The 15,602-nt window shown below is 40.4% G+C and overlaps 1 long non-coding RNA gene across 1 annotated transcript; it reads left to right on the top strand.

The window, feature by feature from the left end:
- Positions 1-1,491: 1,491 nt before the first annotated feature.
- Positions 1,492-2,654, top strand: LOC123040078 (uncharacterized). The gene is made up of 3 exons (XR_006418046.1): positions 1,492-1,557; positions 2,001-2,072; positions 2,633-2,654. It is a non-coding gene; the product is annotated as an uncharacterized lncRNA (long non-coding RNA).
- The last annotated feature ends 12,948 nt before the right edge of the window (positions 2,655-15,602 follow it).

Here is a 15,602-nt window from a genome sequence, read left to right as displayed (position 1 = left end):
AGTGGGGCATGAAAGCGGACTTAAATAGGTGGACGTGAATGGTTTTGATGTAGAGTAACTGTGACCATTCTTACAGCCAGCACATGGACAAGGCATAAAACCATCCGCCCGCTTGTTTGCCTCAGCGGCCCGCAGAAAAGTATGCACGCCATTAATGAACTCGGGAGAGCATCGGTCATCATACATCCATTGTCGGCTCATCTTCATTACACAACACCGAATAGACCAAATTAATACAAGTTCACACATAAAGTTCATATGCAGGACTTAATTAAATGCAACATACAAATAACTCTCTAGCTAAAGAATTTAAATGCAACAACAAATGCGATCAAGATTGCAACTAAGGTAACAATTGATCCAACAACATAATGATATCAAGCCACACTATCAATGGCATATTTTCTAATCTTTCTAATCTTCAACCTCATTTTCTCCATCTTGATCTTGTGATCATCGACGACATCGGCAACATGCAACTCAATACCATCTTCTCATCCTCAATTCTTTTCAATTTTTCTTTCAAATACTTGTTTTCTCTTTCAACTAAATTTAACCTCTCGACAATAGGGTCGGTTGGAATTTCCGGTTCACATACCTCCTAGATAAAAATATCTATGTCAACTTGATGGGCATAATTTGTCATAAACACGAAATGCAACAACTAGTTTTAAAAGAGAATATACCACATCCGAATCATAACAAGGATGAGGGCCGACGGGGACGGATATCAAAACCATGGCACTATGTATAACAAACAACGTACGGGTAAGATAATTATACGAGTAACTATATATCCAAATCACACAAACATCAATTTGGTAATGTAAAACATTCATGAACAAGAGCCTCACCACAAGGTGGTGCCGGCGACGGGACGGTGCGGGCGATCGACGGTGGTTACGACGGAGATTTAGAAGGCACTAAGTAAACCACACCTACATATGCAAACTAAGTGTTATTTTTGACCTCAAATTGCATATAAATCAAATACTAGCAAATATAATTCCTCCCAAATTAATCACTATACAAAGCACTGCAAGAGCTAGTCTAGCAATGAGAGTTGAAAGGACAAAGTTGCTAACCTTTGTGATCATTTGAATGGATGCGGGCATTCAAATCTTGACAAATTTTGGGCAAAATTTGTGAGGAGCTCGAGGAAGAGAGGGGAAGAACAGAGGAAGTGAGGGGAAAGGGGAAGAACAGAGTGGCTCAGGTGGACGAAGGGTTTATGTACGTCGACCTTTAGTACCGGTTCGTGCCACGAACCGGTACTAAAGGTGCTGGAGGGGCCCCAGACTGACAACACCCTGCCACCACTCTCTTTAGTACCGGTTCGTGGCACGAACCGGTGCTAAAGGTTCACCACGAACCGGTACTAATGAGAACGGCCGGCTAGCCGTTGGAACCGGCATTAATGGACACATTAGTGCCGGCTCAAAATCAAACCGACACTAATATGTCTCATATTAGGTCTTTTTTCTACTAGTGGTGACCCGCCATTAAGCTTGGTGGCTCATAATATTTTCTCCATGGAAACCAAGCATACCACGGGAGGTAAGCATTCCCCGATTCTGGACACTTGAATGTCAACTTATCTCATCTTGGAGATCTTTTGACATTCTGAATATGTGCACTCACTGTAATCTGTGTACTATTTTAGATGTGTAATAAGTGGATACGTCCCTAATAGGACACATGTCTATATGGCATCTTTCTGCAGCAATTTGATTTAAGTGATCTTATTACTATCTTATGCTAGCTAATATTTTTGCGATCAAGGTTGTGTTGGAAGAACTGGTGGTTGGGTCCTCTGAATATCATCGTGTTACAGAAACAATGATCTTTTCTCGGTATACTATAATGATTGACTATTGTTGCACAACATCCACCCATCCTTATGTTATTCGGTTATTATTATTTTTTGAACTGGGTTTAATCCCTTCACATTTCAAAGTGTTGTGGGTGCTTTCGCATAACTACTTGTGTTACGAGTGCAGGATTCAAAGAATTTCTATTGGGAAATCAAAGGGGGCAATAACTTCAATTGGGAGAAGTCGCTAGAAAAGAAGGTTTGAGCGATAACCTTGGTTAAACACATTCGTTGTTAATATTTGGCAGACGTATAGATGATGCCTATGAGGCTATGACCCAATATCATTATTCTTTATCTTGCAGACTCAAGAAAAATATTAGATTAAATGGATTGTACAAGAGAATTATTGCTACTTTGGTATGACGATGTTCGAAGGGGCTAGAAGTATAATTGATTCTCATACTGTTTTTTTAAGCTGATGCTCATACTATTGAACTTAGCTAACTAGATGTTTCAAAGCAAAGGCACATGAAGAAACACATATTAGTTTCGACTGGTAGCTCTCATCAACATTCCTAGAAAAGCTTTAGGAATATTTCCATGATAAATTTTTATATTAATTACTGGTACAGGTGATGGTAACGTTAACATGTTTTTTAGGCTCCTTTGTACTCGGATTAGGCTTGTTCAGCACAACTCATTTTCTCAGGATTAGGCTTGTTCAGCACAACTCATTTTCTCAGGATTAGGCTTGTTCTTTCTGTACTGAAAACAGTATTAGTAGTAGCATGCATTTTGACTCAGTTTTTTTTGTAGGAGACCTCTACCTGGTAACCAAGTGAGCTCACTTTAACAGTTTACCATTTTTTGGTGATGTGGCTAGCTCATTAATTAAGGGCTACTCAGCTCTGTATTTTTCTCTCTGGTGATTAGATTATTTCTACTCTGAGTTGAAGGATCTTTTCATGCCAAATTTAACAAATCTTGTCATGTTTCCATAGATTGCATATTTGCTCCAAATGCTTGTGATTGGAATACTAAACATGGTAGATCCAGATGCTGGGCTGGTCGCCGTGCCAATCGTGTCTTGCCCGGATTGTGCCAGGCAATTTCTTCTGATTGGTTCCACACCTCATTTCTTGGGTCTTTTTCTCCAACAAACACCAGCCATCAGGTGGCGGATGCGACTTTTATAGGTGGCAGCAAGCTTAATTACGCCGACCACCTTGCCTCGCTTGGACCGTCTGCCGCCACGGAACGCACCGCACGTACAGCAACAAAACGGTGCGCCTTATCCATCAAGTTGTAGGTGCCTTGGATTGTTCAGTTAATATTCAGTGAATCTGCTGCTAGAACTGCGTTGTCCTGATGGTTGGTGTTTGTTAAGCAAGCCACTGCAAAATGAATCTACGGACTAACTTGAAAAATCCATGCTTGTCTTGTTGTCTTGGAAGAGAATGTTGTTGCTGTCGCAGGGGATGAACCACTCTGGGATTTAACTCCAAAGTCCGCTCCATATGATGCAACACATGGCATCGATTTGTTGGCAGCAGGTGAAGATTGAAATTGACTTCTCTTTGACTTCTCTCACGGCTGAAGCAAATAAACTTGAACATGCCAATATGAACTGACCACAACTGACTTTAGTGTGACTGAAAATTCTGCATGAACAACTGTCTCACATATGTCTCAAACCTCCGAATATGTCTGAAACCTCTGAATATACCTAACTACCTAAGCATACCAAAATTTGATTGTCAATTCGGGCTTGCTCATTTGTTTGAAACCCTCTAAAATGTGGCATCAACGTCTGATTGTCAATCCGGGCTGACGTATGAAAATTCTATCCCACATGTATATCTTCCTAAGCTTCTTTCACATGGAGGCCTGTTTTGGAGATCATGTGTTGTCTTGCCTTTTTTGCAGGGACAAGTGTGTATGCTTCATGCAATCAGGAAGTATGATGGGGATAAGATGATGTGACCACTAGCCCACTAATGAAGGTAGTTTTTTTTCTTTGCTGAATCTGGCCGATGGGAATTTTCTAAATCTTGCATGGTGTTGGCCTTGAAATCTGTAGAAAAACCATGTCTTTTGGCAAACAGCTGCTTTCGAGGTCTTCCGTTGCACAAACGAGCACGGGAAATTTGTGTGGCTGATGATGTGTTATGGGCTGCTCTAGAAGAACCTGAGGAATGAAGGGCCATGTCCAATCCTTGTGTAGTGTGCAAATCATTTTTCATTTTAGTGGGTTTGGCTGGTATGGTAGTTGGGGTCGATCACGTCTATTTCTGTGGAATAGAAGTATGTACTCTCTCCGATGCATATTAATTGACGCGCACTTAGTACAACTTTGTACTGAAGTTATACTAAGTGTGCGTCAATTAATTTCGATAGTAGGGAGTACTTTTTATTAAGGTGTCACACAAGATGTATCAATTAGTAATTACGGGGATCACCTAACTGACTTGCTAGACCAGACATATATTATATACGAAGACCAATGCATTTGAATGCCTTTTGAAATATCCCGTTGCTTTTCTCCTGAACATAGATCCAAAACATTGATCCTTGTAAGGCACTGATTCTACAAAATTCGTATATGTCTGGCCACATGCGAATCCAAGTTTTTTTTTGTGCAGTGGTTGACATGGGGTGGGGCCGTCTAGACTAAGTTTTCTGAATTTTGCAGTGAGGGGTAGTCTGGTGAGACCAACTTTTAAATAAATTATTAAGCACTTTTTGTGAATTTTGTTTTCTCAGATGCCATGCATGTTTGAAGAACAGTCCCCGAAGGTCGTATGATGATGTCCAATGCACTTCCCTTCACCAATCTTGTTTTTCAGCCATGCTTTGAGCTTTCATTAGCAAATATATGAAATAAAAGATCATGTTTTAGGCTCAAGGTAATGTTGAAACTTGGAGGCGATCAAATCATATGCTTTTTGGGCTGTAAGAGCTTAAACTAACTATTGCACACATCTTGGCTCTAGATTTCTGGTTTGTATTTTCCCAAGATGAAGGTACGCCTCACATAGAGCTTGATTTGTTAAGATTTCTTCTATACACAAGGAGGTCTAAGTGTACCTCTTGTTAACAAAGAGGACAACCTTGAACTCAACCAGCCCCTTCACAGAGAAGTGCTTGAATGGAATACCTTAAAAAAAGAGAAGTGCTTTAATGAAGATTCTCCTCCGTCATCTAACCGATGGTCTCAGATGTTTTTAGTAAATATATCTCCTTTGCAAGTCATTTTTAACATGGGTCAGGAAGTAGTATATGCTATTTAAGAGGGACTTTTAACAAGTTGATTTTTGGAGTATGTCTTTTTTATTCCTCCCGTACAAACACTGGTTTCATGAAAATTCATACCAATATACTACACTTCTGTTTGCACCCATGCAAAAAAATATGGTTTTCTTAGCTGTATAAAATCCATTTCTTTGAAATAAAAAAGGGCTCAAAGTCTGTGGGCTCCAAACACATTATTCGAATAGAGAATCTATTTTTTTATAGGAATTGGAACTACATGATGTCAGGTTCAATGCACATGAATGGATATTCTGAACAACCACATCCCCTCACACATATGATCTAGATTTGGGGGAGCCCCGACTGTCCAGACGATTGAATTTGGGACCCGGACATATGAGGGAGAAAAGAGCTTCGGCCATATGATGGGGAAATGAGCTTCGACCTTGAAGACGACCTTAATCATTTGTTTGTTTCATTTATATGCACTGTAGCCCATAGCAACGCACGAGCATTCTACTAGAGATAATTTCAGTCATCGAATCAATCATGTCTGCCCCCAAGAAAACCTTATTTGTGGACATTGGAGATGCCTTGTTATCAACCGACAATTTGGAATGCCTTTTGAAAGATGATATGTGCTTACATGATGGTGTAAGACCAATTGCATAAACTTTGTAATTAATGATTTCAATGAAATATAATATTCTAATCAATGTTGAGGATATCGCTTATCGTTATCGTCTCGGTCAGCTAGGGATTAGAGATTAGTCAGAAATCGGCCGATTAATCGATTTTATCGGTCGACTATTAATCGGACATTTTTTTGCAAATCTTAGGTTCCCAACACTAAAATATGCTATATTCAACACCAAAACAATATTGGACAGAAGTGTTACCTTGATTCCTAGCCTTTTAATCCTCGTATAATGAAAAAAAATAGAACAACATTATATAGTGCGTAACGAGGTCCACAAAACATAAATAAACATAATTTTTACAAACATAGTGCTATGAATAGGTCTGATTTATCGGTGGATTCCCGATAAATCGCTTGTCAAAGCGATAAATCGGTCCAAAAGATAAACGGTGAAGATAAGGCATAATCTTATCGGTCACCCCCCGATTAGCGATAAATCGGAAGATTAATCGATGAATCGGAAGATTTTTTGAACAGTGATTCTAATATATATATATATATATATATATATATATATATATATATATATATATATATATATATATATATATGGTCTATTCTGTTACGCATAACAGAATATTATTTTGTTACCCTTTTTGAACTGACGGTTTCAAGTGGTTGTACTGATATTTTTGAAGCGGTTGAACTGATGCTTTCAGTTGTGTTTAACAAATCGTCTTCTTTAGTTCAAAAACTTTTTATAATTTTTTTCTCAGAACGGGGCCTGTAATATATCGTTGGAAAGCTCTTGACAACCATATTTCAAGTATATTGAACGTTTTTGCAAAATCATTATGGTTTAAGAGCAGTTTTGAAAAAACCGTTTTTTTCAAAACCGAAAACGTGAATCGTATTTTGGACTCACTTATCAAACGGTTTGTCGGAATTGAGCAAATAAGATGGCGTTGGAAAGCTGGTGAAAATCCGCATCTTCCATATATGTATTGTTTTTTCTAATTCTATATGATTTAAAAGTAATTTGAAATACGGTGAAATTCTGGGCGAAACGTATTTTCGCGATTTTTTGCAAACGGTTTGTCGGATTGACACAAATAATACGGCGTTGGAAAGCTATGGAAAATGCGCAACTTTTTCGTATAGAAATGTTTTTCTAATTCCTTACGGTTTAAAAACGAATTCGAATACGGTCAAATTTGATTTTGAACGTGATTTTTTTTAAAGTTTGTCGAAATATGGCAAATAATATACCGTTGGATAGCTATCGAAAATGCAAAACTTAGTCATGTTGAACATTTTCTCTACTTCGCAACCGATTAAGAGTAATTTGGATTACGGTGAGACTCATCATGCTGTTTTTTCGTCAGAAAAAACAGAGTACTTGTACTGATCTACGTGTGCGTTTGTACTGATGTATTCTTCGGAGAGTAATTTTGAAAGGTTCCAAAAAGAGAGTACTTGAACTGATGTTTGCATGGGTTTGTACTAAGCATGTTTTCACTAACTAGACTTTTGCTCTGTTTTGGGTAATATTTTTGCTCGTAAGTTTTCAACGGTTTATTGTATCGTCACACATGTACTTGCATGGTTTATATCATCGAACTGAATGATATTTTTTTTAAAAATGCTTTTTATTCTTTTTTTTTGAACTAAACATTTTGTTACAATGATGTTCTGGACTTCCCTTATTTTACGACTTGTACTTTTCTCATTTGAATTGCATGGGGTTTCTTTTTGCTTGAACTTTTACAAGTTGAATTTCTGTCATTTCTTTTATTCCGAACGGACCACCATTTTTAACTTGTACTGATCAATATTTTTAATTCAACCATTTTTCCTTAGTAGAACGGACGAATATATGTTCGGGAAAAAGAGTACTTGAACGGATGTATGTATGGTTTTGTACTTATCGTGTTTTCACATACTAGACTTTACTCTGTATTTTCGGTATAAATTTCATGTTTTCTTTTGAACTCAGCATTGTTTTGCGGCGATATTCTAGACTTCTCTCGTTTTACCACTTGAACTTTTACATGGACCGAGTCCTTGTGTTTTCTTTCTTCAGTGTCCAGATCATACAATAAAACATACACCTAACACATGCACTACACATACAAGTGTAAACTCTCCCAGTAGATTTTGTTTTGCCAACTCCTAGAGTTCTTGTGTTTTCAACTCCTCTGCTTGAACCTCCCATTGGAATAGAGTCCTCGCCATGATATACAATCTGCAACTAAGCATCACATATGCGTTTAATTCTAATTCTAGGAATTATCAATGAGGAACAGTTCAAAAGCAACCAGGCACAAGTTCAATAGAAGCACATGGCAAAAACTATCTACAAAGATAGCACAGACACAAAAGTTTAGCAAATCCCTCCCGGCCCATAATATAAGAGCCTTTTTGACACTATACTAGTGTCAAAAAGGCTCTTATATTATGGGACGGAGGGAGTAGTAAGCTATAATTAGCCAAGTTCAGTACAATTAACCAAAGGTAAACGGAAACATAAATATACATGCAAGTTCCAACTTTTGTCGTGAACTGATGTGGATGAGATGCAACCCAAACCAATAGGTGATTTGCAAACTTATGAGAAATAATTCTGTTAAACACCTAGCTTCAGTACAATCATCTATGAAAAGTTATCTAGTTCAATTATGACCTTGAAGAATAATTCTCATAAGCTAGAACAAGCATGTAGAAGAGTACTGAGGGAACACATAATTTGGGGGGTATTTCCTCAAGCTTCTACACTTCTTTTTAAGTAGACAAAATTGATGAAAGGAAACACACTTTGTAAGATGTACTGAAAAAGCCTAAAAAGGTGAAGTGAAATGTTTTGAAGCTCCAGGAAGCCTCTCGACGAACTGAAACTTCGTGTATCCCAGGAGGTTGACCTGCAGATGAGCACGAACTAGAACATTAAGCATCAACTTCTCACAATTTAGTTACATATAATAAAACAACCACAAGCACTTGGGATAGCTAGGCATATAAACATGCTTGAACAGGAAGAAATTCTACATAATTTAGTAACATATAAACAAGAAGTGCTGATCTAGGCATATAATAAAGAGCCTATACATGTTGTATCTACAAGAGCTTGTACATGATATAGTTGCAGGAGAAACTAACTAGAGCAACATTTTTCTCTTCTCACAATGAATAAATTTTTTCTGTATGTAGAATGACTAGCAAGGGTCTCAGGAATCAACTACATTCTCAATCAACTCAATATTCATCAGCACTAGTATAGCTGGACAAGAAGCTCAGAATTGCAGCCGCACACGCACTGAACTTACAGAAGTTTTACTGTACATGGTCGTTCTTTTTTCAACAACCAACCATAACGAAGTGGAGGTGAGGAGGGGAAGCAGGGGTATGGAGCCGCTCCCGCCAAATACAGGTGCTCTCGCTCGTGGCCACCGTCGACGGGACGCCGACGATGGGATCCGAGGCACCCCATTCATGGACGAGTAGCGGCCGCCGGGATGAGCCCGTGCGGGGTGGAGGGAGGCCGGCGGGCGGCGCAGGGTGGTGGCTGGCAGGATGTTGTTTGACCACCATGTTGCTAGATGGCTACACAGAACTGTTTTTGTTCTTATATTGCTCCATTGACACCTTTTATTTTCTTTTGAATTTCCACTTATGCAGTGTCAGTATAGCCGACCATTTAAACGAACGCCATACAATACAACCACTAGAGTACTTGTCTTGAACATACCATGTGAAGCTCAAGAGATTTAAAGAGAAGCAAGAAGCAAGGAGCTTACTTGGAAGCCCTGTTACACCATTTTCCGGGTGCCGGATCGTGTTCTAGACCAGATGGGACCTCAGTTTGGGATCCCAGAGCATGGTGCTATTGACTGCGAAGCCCGATATGGCAACATAAAATCTCTCAAGCTTTGTTGCCATCCCAACTTGTATGCCATCCCACAACTTGTCCCTGTTTGCATACGGGGCCTCCAACACCACGCCATGACCACCATTAGAGATCGTTGGAACAGGCCATGTGCCGAACCACCTAAAGCATGACAGGCAACAACAAGTCAATACCAAGTTGGAGCTTTACACATCATCCGTTTTTATCCAGTGATACCAGAACATAAAGGTTTCGTATTCATTTGCTTGCCATATTAACAGATAGTTGTTGTTCCAGGCGAGGAATGTACTAAACTAAAATAAGAATTGAACTGAAGTAAAATTAGATATTGAACTGAAATAAAATTAGAAAGTGGAGTAAATTAAAAGAAGAATTGAAACTGAACTGAACTCGACCACCCCGACACCATGGAGGAAATAGGAAGCTGGCAGCCTTGGACTACTCAACGCGATGAACTCGACCACCCCGACGCCATGGCGTTGGACTGGGACGGCGATGCAGATCCTAGAGTGGTGGAGAGGGAGGACCGGAGGACAGGAAGTCCGACCGTTCGATGGAGAGCGCGTGGTAGGGCACGCTGGATCCTACAAGGTGAGCTATATGATGAATTAAGAAAACAAAAAAGCCTACAAGGTTATGCTGTATGACTCCATTCGGGTTTTTTCTCCCACAAAAGCAAACAGAAAAACTACATGGCAGAATTAAAATCTTTGGTATAAGAAGTAGTATCAGCCCCTCTGCTAGAAGAACTCAATATTCAGCGTATTTCGAGTATTTGCTTACTGACATAAACACAGACACGATATTGGGATCCGATTTTCTTAACTTGTAGGCAGCAGAAGGCTTTCATCAAGCATCACTATTTCAGTTTAATCTCACCTTGGGTAATTTTTATTTGAGTTGATCTCTTGCAAGTCGAGTAGTCGACTAGTCCAGCGAGCAGAAGCAGTGCGAGGTGTGCCGTAGCAAAGCCACGACCTAGGCCGAAAAGTAAGCCCCACAGGCACTACGATGATCCAATCCAACAGCAAAACTGAATATATGTAATGCTCCAATACACACAGAGCACACACACTTAAATTCAGAGAACCAACCCGTTTATGTTCAGAGAATAAATGTATTTAAGCTCAAAGAACAAATGTGCTTAGGTTCAGAGAACAAAACAATCTTAAGTGTGATTTTCTGCGAAAGGATAATCGCACAAGCAACATAGTTGGACTGAAACTCTAGAAATTTTAGAACTTATGAAAAATATCTAGCCCTAAGAGGCAACTGTGAATGGCCTGGAAGAGGCAACATAGTAAAAATAAAACACTATTTTTTGGTGGAGTGCTCTAGTACCTGAACTACTCTCTTCCCACTTTGTCAAAACTCTATACTTTTCTCGACTCTTGTATTTGAACTACTCAGAATATTTTAGTTGAACTCTTTTAAAAGCAGTAAAACCAAGCGACGCCATGGCAGCTAGGAACGAAAAAGAAAACAAAGAGAGCTAACGAAAACGCCCTTGTACCATTTGCTTTGGCCATGGAGCTAGGCGATATGGCAGAGGCTGGTGGTAGTTTAGAATAGGGAGGATGGCTGCTTTGGCGAAGATTGCAGGCAGGATTCAACTTGTACGGCAGCTAGCGGTCGATTTGAACTGATGACATATATACATGGTGAACTAGAGAGCATCAATTTTTGCTATCAGAAAACACAATTCATCTTTTCCTTTTAGCTATATATCACACTGAACAAGCATCTTGAACTTGTGCTAAGCAAGCAAAACATCAGTACATCGAATGCCTCAGCGAAGTGCACTCATTCAGTCCCCCAATCAAAAAATTGTTGGCTCGGAAGAGGCAAAGCCAAGAAAGCTAGGAAACATTTCATAGAGGAAGAAAAATAGAGAGAAAGCCTCTAACCGTTGTGTCGTTGAACGACCTCATCGCTGCATTGTTGATCGGCCTCGGTTGGCGGTGGTGAATAGACTAGGGTGGCAACTGTGAACGGCCTGGACGCTGCGGCTAGAGCGTGCGTGGCCAGGGACAGAGAAGCGAGGAGGCACATGTGTGGCTGCTTTGGGAGGTTGCGGACGCGGTGCTTGGTGGCCGTCCTCAGGCTCGGCGAGCACAGGGAGGCCCGCTCACCCTTGGACGAAGGGATGGGAATGACTCCTCCATCCAGACCCTCGTCGTGGAGGAGCGAGTCCACCGTCAGGGAGGTGGGCAGCTTCCAGGCGCACGGTGGCCATTCTGCTGGTGGATGCGCGTTGTCCTGTTTGCCGGCGATGGGGTGGGGTCGGGGAAGAGAAAAAGAAGGGAAGGACTGGAGGAGGATGGACGGCCATGGCAGCAGTGGGGGAGGGCGGCCGCGCCGGTGAGCAGCTGCGGGAAGCAACGCTCGGTCGAATGTGGAGAAGATGTCGGCTCAGACGGACGGAGGGAGCGCTGTCGCGATTGGGCAGAGGGGGCGGCGGTGAGGTCAGCAGAGGGGGCGGGGGCGCGGTTGGGTAGAGGGGGCGGCGGCGCGGTCAAGCAGAAGGGGCGGCGGCACGGTCAAGGAGAGGGGGCGGCGGCATGGTCGGGCAGAGGGGGCGGCGGCACGGTCGGGCAGAGGGGGCGGCGGCGCGGTCGGGCACAGGGGGCGGTGGCGTGGTCGGGCACAGGAGCCGGCGGCACGGTGAAGCAGAGGGGCGGCGGCGCGTGCACGAGGTAAGGCAGGGTCGGGGTGTTTCCTTTTTCACTATATACAGTTTTTGTATCGGGCGTGCGGTGGGTTGGGCTGTGTTCTCAGAAATGTGCATCGCGCCTTATAGGGCCGAGGGGTAACAGAATAATATTTTGTTACCGGTATTAGAATAGTCCAGCCCTACATCTGGGTTATTCTGTTACCCTTTTTGAACTGACGGTTTCAGGTGGTTGTACTGATATTTTCGAAGCGGTTGAACTGATGCTTTCAGTTGTGTTTAACAAATCGTCTTCTTTAGTTCAAAAACTTTTTATAATTATTTTGTCAGAACGGGGCCTGTAATATATCGTTGGAAAGCTCTTGACAACCATATTTCAAGTATATTGAACGTTTTTGCAAAATCATTATGGTTTAAGAGCAGTTTTGAAAAAACCGTTTTTTTCAAAACCGAAAACGTGAATCGTATTTTGGACTCACTTATCAAACGGTTTGTCGGAATTGAGCAAATAAGATGGCGTTGGAAAGCTGGTGAAAAATCCGCATCTTCCATATATGTATTGTTTTTTCTAATTCTATATAATTTAAAAGTAATTTGAAAAAAGGTGAAATTCTGGGCGAAACGTATTTTCGCGATTTTTTGCAAACGGCTTGTCGGATTGACACAATGATATGGCGTTGGAAAGCTATGGAAAATGCACAACTTTTTCGTATAGAAATGTTTTTCTAATTCCTTACGGTTTAAAAACGAATTCGAATACGGTCAAATTTGATTTTGAACGTGATTTTTTTTAAAGTTTGTCGAAATATGGCAAATAATATACCGTTGGATAGCTATCGAAAATGCAAAACTTAGTCATGTTGAACATTTTCTCTACTTCGCAACCGTTTAAGAGTAATTTGGATTACAGTGAGACTCATCATGCTGTTTTTCGTCAGAAAAAACAGAGTACTTGTACTGATCTACGTGTGCGTTTGTACTGATGTATTCTTCGGAGAGTAATTTTGAAAGGTTCCAAAAAGAGAGTACTTGAACTAATGTTTGTATGGGTTTGTACTAAGGGTGTTTTCACTAACTAGACTTTTGCTCTGTTTTGGGTAATATTTTTGCTCGTAAGTTTTCAACGGTTTATTGTATCGTCACACATGTACTTGCATGGTTTATATCATCGAACTGAATGATATTTTTTTAAATGCTTTTTTTTTGAACTAAACATTTTGTTACAATGATGTTTTGGACTTCCCTTATTTTACGACTTGTACTTTTCTCATTTGAATTGCATGGGGTTTCTTTTTGCTTGAACTTTTACAAGTTGAATTTCTGTCATTTCTTTTATTTCGAACGGACCATCATTTTTAACTTGTACTGATCAATATTTTTAATTCAACCATTTTTCTTAGTAGAACGGACGAATATATGTTTGGGAAAAAGAGTACTTGAACGGATGCATGTATGGTTTTGTACTTATCGTGTTTTCACATACTAGACTTTACTCTGTATTTTCGGTATAAATTTCATGTTTTCTTTTGAACTCAACATTGTTTTGCGGCGATATTCTAGACTTCTCTCATTTTACCACTTGAACTTTTACATGGACCGAGTCCTTGTGTTTTCTTTCTTCAGTGTCCAGATCATACAATAAAACATACACCTAACACATGCACTACACATACAAGTGCAAACTCTCCCAGTAGATTTTGTTTTGCCAACTCCTAGAGTTCTTGTGTTTTGAACTCCTCTGGTTGAACCCCCCATTGGAATAGAGTCCTCGCCATGATATACAATCTGCAACTGAGCATCACATATGCGTTTAATTCTAATTCCAGGAATTATCAATGAGGAACAGTTCGAAAGCAACCAGGCACAAGTTCAATAGAAGCACATGGCAAAAACTATCTACAAAAGGTAGCACAGACACAAAATTCAGCAAATCCCTCCCGGCCCATAATATAAGAGCCTTTTTGACACTACACTAGTGTCAAAAAGGCTCTTGTATTATGGGACAGAGGGAGTAGTAAGCTATAATTAGCCAAGTTCAGTACAATTAACCAAAGGTAAACGGAAACATAAATATACATGCAAGTTCCAACTTTTGTCGTGAACTGATGTGGATGAGATGCAACCCAAACCAACAGGTGATTTGCAAACTTATGAGAAATAATTCTGTTAAACACCTTGCTTCAGTACAATCATCTATGAAAAGTTATCTAGTTCCAAATTATGACCTTGAAGAATAATTCTCATAAGCTAGAACATGCACGTAGAAGAGTGCTGAGGGCACACATAATTTGGGGGGTATTTCCTCAAGCTTCTACACTTCTTTTTAAGTAGACAAAATTGATGAAAGGAAACACACTTTGTAAGATGTACTGAAAAAGCCTAAAAAGGTGAAGTGAAATGTTTTGAAGCTCCAGGAAGCCTCTCGATGAACTGAAACTTCGTGTATCCCAGGAGGTTGACCTGCGGATGAGCACGAACTAGAACATTAAGCATCAACTTCTCACAATTTAGTAACATATAATAAAACAACCAAAAGCACTTGGGATAGCTAGGCATATAAACATGCTTGAACAGGAAGAAATTCTACATAATTTAGTAACATATAAATAAGAAGTGCTGATCTAGGCATATATTAAAGAGCCTATACATGTTGTATCTACAAGAGCTTGTACATGATATAGTTGCAAGAGAAACTAACTAGAGCAACATTTTTCTCTTCTCAGAATGAATAAATTTTTTCTGTATGTAGAATGACTAGCAAGGGTCTCAGGAATCAACTACATTCTCAATCAACTCGATATTCATCAGCACTAGTATAGCTGGACAAGAAGCTCAGAATTGCAGCCGCACACGCACTGAACTTACAAAAGTTTTACTTTGTACTTTTCTAGGTGATATATCTTACCTTACAGGGTTTGAAAACGTGAACTGATTATATGAAGGAGTACAAGGGGAACGGAAAAAGTCTCATCCAGCTCCAACAAAATTCTGTAGCATCACATGTGCTATACATGTTTAGGTAAACGGAGTTGCCAACTTCCTCCTTTTAGGTACTACTAGCTCCCAGAAAAATTCAGAAAATGGAAGGCGGATAGGTCTAGCTACTCTATTATGAAGCTCACCTTCACACGTGAGAGAGGGATGGAAACGAAACAGCAGCAGTAGTGAAGATACTGGTGCTCCATCCAGACCCTCGTCGTGGAGGAGCGAGTCCACCGTCGGGGAGGTGGGCAGCTTCCAGGCGCACGGTGGCCATTCTGCTGGTGGATGCGCGTTGTCCTGTTTGCCGGCGATGGGGTGGGGTCGGGGAAGAGAAAAA

The sequence above is a fragment of the Triticum aestivum genome, chromosome 2B (assembly GCF_018294505.1).
Source record: "Triticum aestivum cultivar Chinese Spring chromosome 2B, IWGSC CS RefSeq v2.1, whole genome shotgun sequence".
NCBI classification, from domain to species: domain Eukaryota; kingdom Viridiplantae; phylum Streptophyta; class Magnoliopsida; order Poales; family Poaceae; genus Triticum; species Triticum aestivum.
This window is presented reverse-complemented; position numbering and strand designations above follow the sequence as displayed.